Genomic DNA, 6000 nt, shown 5'->3' on the forward strand with positions numbered 1-6000 from the left:
TGTGTGTGTCGAAGAATAGCCATGGTTCAAAATTTTTTTGCGAATGTTGAGTTGTAAAATCTTTCTCAACTGATTGTGCAGCACTGCTTAATCTTTTGCTGTAGTTTCACAGTTTAGTAATAAAATCTACACACTTTTGATAAGGAGTAGACACAGGCTGAGACGCAATCATTATATAATGTCATCATCATCATCATCAACACCTGATCTCAATTTTGTTGGCTTTGCTTTTGCCACAACAAATGTGTCTTAAAAATACAATTAGAGCAGGCAATGAAAAGTTATTGTTACAGTCAAGGGTCAATAGCCCAACTAAAGCAAACACTGATCTTCATAATGGTAACGTCAAATGAAACAAAACATCTAAACCTCTGTTAATTCTCAATAGGAATTTATGTAGACGTATGAAAAAATAAAGTCAGTCTGGTTAGTAATAAGGTAAGCTGGTAATGTGGTTTGTGGAGTTGTTCATTCCTTCTCTGCTGAGATTTACACAGATTTAATGTCTTCTGTGGTTGAAGTCAGATGTAGTTCTTGTGTTTCGCTTTTTTATCTTCTTGTGGTCCTTCAGTGATTCTGCTTGTTAACATCAGGTGTGCATCACTAATGCTCAATCATCAGTTGATTAATCACTGAATTATATCATTAACTTCAACACTGCTTCAGTGTTACTCCAACACTCTGTAGTGTGGACACACAAGTGTTCATTTAAAACTGAAGATATTACAGTGGGGTTGAAAGGGTTAAATGTGTAAAAAAAACAGAGTGAAGCGTATTTTAACAGTTATCAACTGTAAATTAAATGTACGGCAGAAAACTGTAGAAAAACAGCAATATACTGGCAACCCAGCTGCCAGTAAATTACTCTAAAATTTAACAGTCTGATGTATTAAACAAAGTAAGTTAATTTCACTGAAACATTAGTGAAAGTTCATAGAAAAAAGTTATGTGAAGTCCATAACTGATAAGAAGAGTAAATATTAAACTGAAGTGTTTTATGTGTTTTGCACAGGATGATATTGAGAGATCTGTTAGTTTAATGAGTTTTGTGGGTCACCATTGTGCTGGAGAGTAGAGCCTGTGCTTCAGTCAGAGATGAGCAAAGAAACACTGATGTTATGCTGCCTGTCGCTTTATTTAAAAGCAGTAACTGTGTAGCTGATACAGTGACAATCTCCTTGCTAAGTATTTTAACACATACATTTATGCTATTGTTTTCTAAAGGAACTGCAAAGACCTTAGTAAAAAGCATGTTTTTAATTCTTTCATTATTACACATTAGGTGTTTTTAGTTGTATATAGTGATGGTGAGATGAAGCTTCATAAAGCATTGAAGCGTTCCATCCAATTGGTTCACTCATGTGCCGAAGCTTCATGGTGCTTCATTTGCTCTATTGTGCCAACAAGTGGACAATAAATGTAAAACGTGCAGTGTGATTATAATGACATCGCATGGTCCCATCGCAAAAAAAAGAAGCTTGAATAGATCGCTAACAAACCCGCAAAGTCCCAAGTATAAAACAACTCCTATTATCTGTAATAAAGTGTGCGCTCTCATTTTCATTACTGCCATGATCAATAACGTTAGGTCTATCGCTCCAGTAAATAAATAGAGCTATGTGGATTAATACATCCAGCTCATAGACTGTAAAAAAATCCAGCTACACAACACTGACAACACTTGGGAGACATTCTCGTCAGTGCAGCAATGGCGGATGTGTACAACTCTCAACTTGCTACGAACTCGATCGGGGCGGTTCTATGTTAAAGCGCAAAGCTCTTTTTTTGTTTATCAAGCAATTTAAAACTGACTTTTGTTTTGTACAAGAATCGCATTCTATTCCCGAGGATAACAAATTTTGGAGATCGCAATGGGGGTGTGATGTATGGTTTTCTGATTGTTCTGAATGTTCAGCTGGTGTTATTACTCTGTTGAATCGTTTTAATCGCAATGTTTTATATTCTGAAGGGGATTGTAATGATCATTTCCTTATTCATGTTATATCTGTTATTAATATTACGATCTTAGTTATAAATATGTACGGCTACAACTCCAGTGCAGAAAATTCACGGCTCCTTAACTTGATAGAAAGTAGAATGAAACACTGGTTGTCTAAATTTCCTAGTGCATATATTATTGTTGGAGGGGACTTTAACATTACTCATAATAACCAAATTGATCGCTGGCTCCCTGGTAAGGATTGTCCGTCATCTAAGCAATTAAATCTATTTTTGGATAGATATGAGTTAATAGATATTTGGAGGGAAAAATTTCCAGACGATTCAGGATTCACTTGGTCCAACAAAAATCCAGCTACTCGCGCATTGATTACTGGTTGATATCAAAGGATTTAAACAAAGAACACTCAAAACAATGATGTGTTGGCTTTTACTTAACTTTTTTATGTAAACAGGTTCCACTGGTTCCACATAACTGGGTTTCGTTAAACAAACATAATTTGTTCATGTAACTTCAACATCATGGAAGTCATTTTAAGCGATCCAATTAAACTCTGAGCTGAGTGTTAAATGAACACTGAAGCAGTGTTAAAGTTAATGAGATAATTAAGTGAATAATTGAGTGATGATTGAGCATTATTGAAGACACCTGATGTTAACAAGCAGAATCACTGAAACAGAAAACCGGAATTTCAGGTCACCATTATGGAGATGAGTGTTTGTTTTAGTTGGGCTCTTGACCCCCACATTATTTACTTTAAATTTTGTCTGACTGCTGTATCTGAGTTATAACAGCCAGATAATCAAATAGAAAATGTGATCTGTAGATGTTAGTTGTGTTTAAATGTAATCATTATATCACAATCATTTGACCTGAATCACTAAACTTATACAGAAGTCTAATTAGCCTTTTCAAAGAAATCCAAATGATCAGATCAAAAAAAAAAAAAAAAACATTTGTATGCAGGCACACACAGACATCGATATTTAGCGTATGAATCTCAGAAATGGTGACAAACAGATCACCTCTGAACTAGGGCTGGGCGATATATCGCACGATGTTGTTATGCGCATCTCGTCAGTAAAGCCGGTTCCTTGATTAGTAGTAAATCACCATCACCTGCTTTCAGATGGAGCGGCATTTACTACACAGCACAAACTCCAGTGTTAAATTAACACTCAAGAGTGTTAAAGTTAATGAGATAATTAATTAATTTAGTGATGTTTGAGCATTATTGAAGACACCTGATGTTAACAAGCAGAATCACTGAAGGAGAAAATCTCAAATTGTAAGGCACCGTTATGGCGATAAGTGTTTGCTTTAGTTGGGCTCTCAACCTTTATACATTCACTTTATATTTGTTTGTTTGCTGCTATTTATTTATAACAGTCAAATGAACAAAAAAAAGTGTGATCTTATAGTGTTGGTTGTGTTCTGGCATAATCACGCTGTGATTTGAAAAATGAATCTTCTTTGAGATTGTTTGGTTTATCTTGTTGGCAACAACTTTTTGAATCTACAGCATATATGAATATAGATATGTTTCTTATAATCCAAAATATTTAATAAACATTGATCAAAACCCATTCAAATATATTTATTTAGAAATACAGACATCAATAATCAGCCTGTGAATCTCAACAATGGTGACATTAATAATGCATGTTGCAGTGGCTGCCACCAATCACAACTCATTAATGGTTCCATCATGCATTGCGATATGAATAAATTATGATCTGAATTTTCTATGTAATTTAATTTTCCTAATTGAATATTCTGCTCGTCACCGTTGTTGAGATGCATAGACTGAATCTTGAAGTCTGTGAGTGCCTAAAAGAGAGATTTTTTTTTTTTAGAAAAAACTTTTAAGAAATCTTTTTTATTACAGCTAAATTTCTGGATATTTTTGCAGAACCACAGTTATGCTATAACCAACAACATAAATCGAAATCATAAAATGATGATTGTCATATTATAACCAACACCATCGGATCACTTTTTTTTTGTTCATCTGGCAGTTATAACTCAGATACATCAGCCAAACAAAATCTAAAGTTAATAATATAAGGGTCAAGAGTCCTACTAAAGTAAACAGTGATCGCCATAACGGTGGCTTACAATTTGAGTTTTTCTCCTTCAGTGATTCTGCTTGTTAACATCAGGTGTCTTCATCAATGCTCAATCATCACTAAATTAATCACTTAATTATCTCATTAACTTCAACACTCTTGAGTGTGGACTCATATACACTCCCAGGAGTGTTAATTTAGCACTGGAGTTTTTGCTGTGTACAAAGAGCCGTAGTTAACTGACAAGCTGAGCCATATCGCATTAATTATCGCTGGCGATACGCGTCCGCGATATTGATGCGATATGGCTCAGCTTGTCAGTTAACTACGGCTCTTTGTAGTAAATGCCGCTCCATCTGAAAGCAGGTGAAGGTGATTTACTACTAATCAAGGAACCGGCTTTACTGACGAGATGCGCATAACAATATCGTGCGATATATCGCCCAGCCCTAACTCTGAACATAAGCTCATTATTTATTCATGCAGCAATGCATGATGGGAGCCATGAATAAGTTTTGATTGGTGGCACCCAGAATGCACTGCAACATGATTTATAAATGTCACCATTGTTGAGATTCACAGGCTGATTCTTCAATTCTGTGTGTGCCTACATGAACAAAATATTTTTTATGTTTCTTTTTTATTGATTTGACTATTTGGTTTTCATTGAAAAGGTTAAAAATTATATGTTATATGCTCTACAACAGCAGTGCTGCAATAATCCATTAGGTAAACTTAACTTAGAATTTGGCTTCTGTATGAAGTCAGTGATTCAGGTCAAATGATTATGATACAATGATTATGCTAAAACACAATCCCCATCATAAGATCACCTTTTGTATCTGATCATCTGGCTATTATAACTCATGTACAGCAGCTAAACATAATCTAAAGGTAATAATGTGGGGGTGAAGAGCCCAACTAAAACAAACACTCATCTCCATAATGGTGAGCTGAAATTGCGGTTTTCTCCTTCAGTGATTCTGCTTGTTAACATCAGGTGTCTTCAATAATGCTTAATCATCACTCAATTATTCACTTAATTATCTCATTAACTTTAACACTGCTTCAGTGTTCATTTAACACTCAGCTCAGAGTTTAATTGGATCGCTTAAAATGACTTCCATGATGTTGAAGTTACATGAACAAATTATGTTTGTTTAACGAAACCCAGTTATGTGGAACCAGTGGAACCTTTTTACATAAAAAAGTTAAGTAAAGCCAACACATCCTTTTTTTGAGTGAAGATATTTCAGTTTCTGTTCTCCCGACTCCTTTGACAGACCATAAAGCAATTCTGATACGAATAAATTTTTTCGCACTAGAGAAGGGAATCACCTGAACGTCTTATTGGAAGTTCAATAATTCATGTTTAAAAAATGGAAACTGTTAAGTTAGAAATTAATTGCTTACTTGATCGCTATCTAAATAAAGCTATTACAGATAATTCTTATTAGAATAATTGGGAGTTATTTAAGTACGAATCCTCTAAATGTTTAAGGTCTTTTGGTAGAAGGCTACCTATATCCGGGCTGGGAGGGCAGAGGAGGATAATGTTAATTCAAGCATTTCTTCTATTATGGAAAAGGGATTAGATATGCTTACAAATGAAGATCAGTTAAGTCTGGCAGAATTAAAAATCAAATTAGACGAGATCTATAAAAGAAAAGCTGAGGGCGCTTATATTCGCTCCAGAAAGAAATGGCTTGAGGAGGGGAAGCAGAATTCTGCCTTTTTTTTCCGCTTGGAAAAACAACGTGCTAATTACAATACTGTACACAAAATCAGTATTAATGAAACTATTACCTCTGATTCAAAGCTGAATTCTAAATTTTGTTCAATGTTCTATAGTAAGCTTTATACCTCTAATTACTCTGAACTATCAACATCCTCCTTTTTTGCCTCTCTATATAAACCTAAGAGTACTACCAGAAGATAAAGATCATGTGTCAAACCTCTAAGTATTAAAGA

This window comes from Siphateles boraxobius, unplaced genomic scaffold (assembly GCF_051911475.1).
Source record: "Siphateles boraxobius isolate OS27281-9 unplaced genomic scaffold, OSU_SipBor_1 47, whole genome shotgun sequence".
Lineage (NCBI taxonomy): Eukaryota > Metazoa > Chordata > Actinopteri > Cypriniformes > Leuciscidae > Siphateles > Siphateles boraxobius.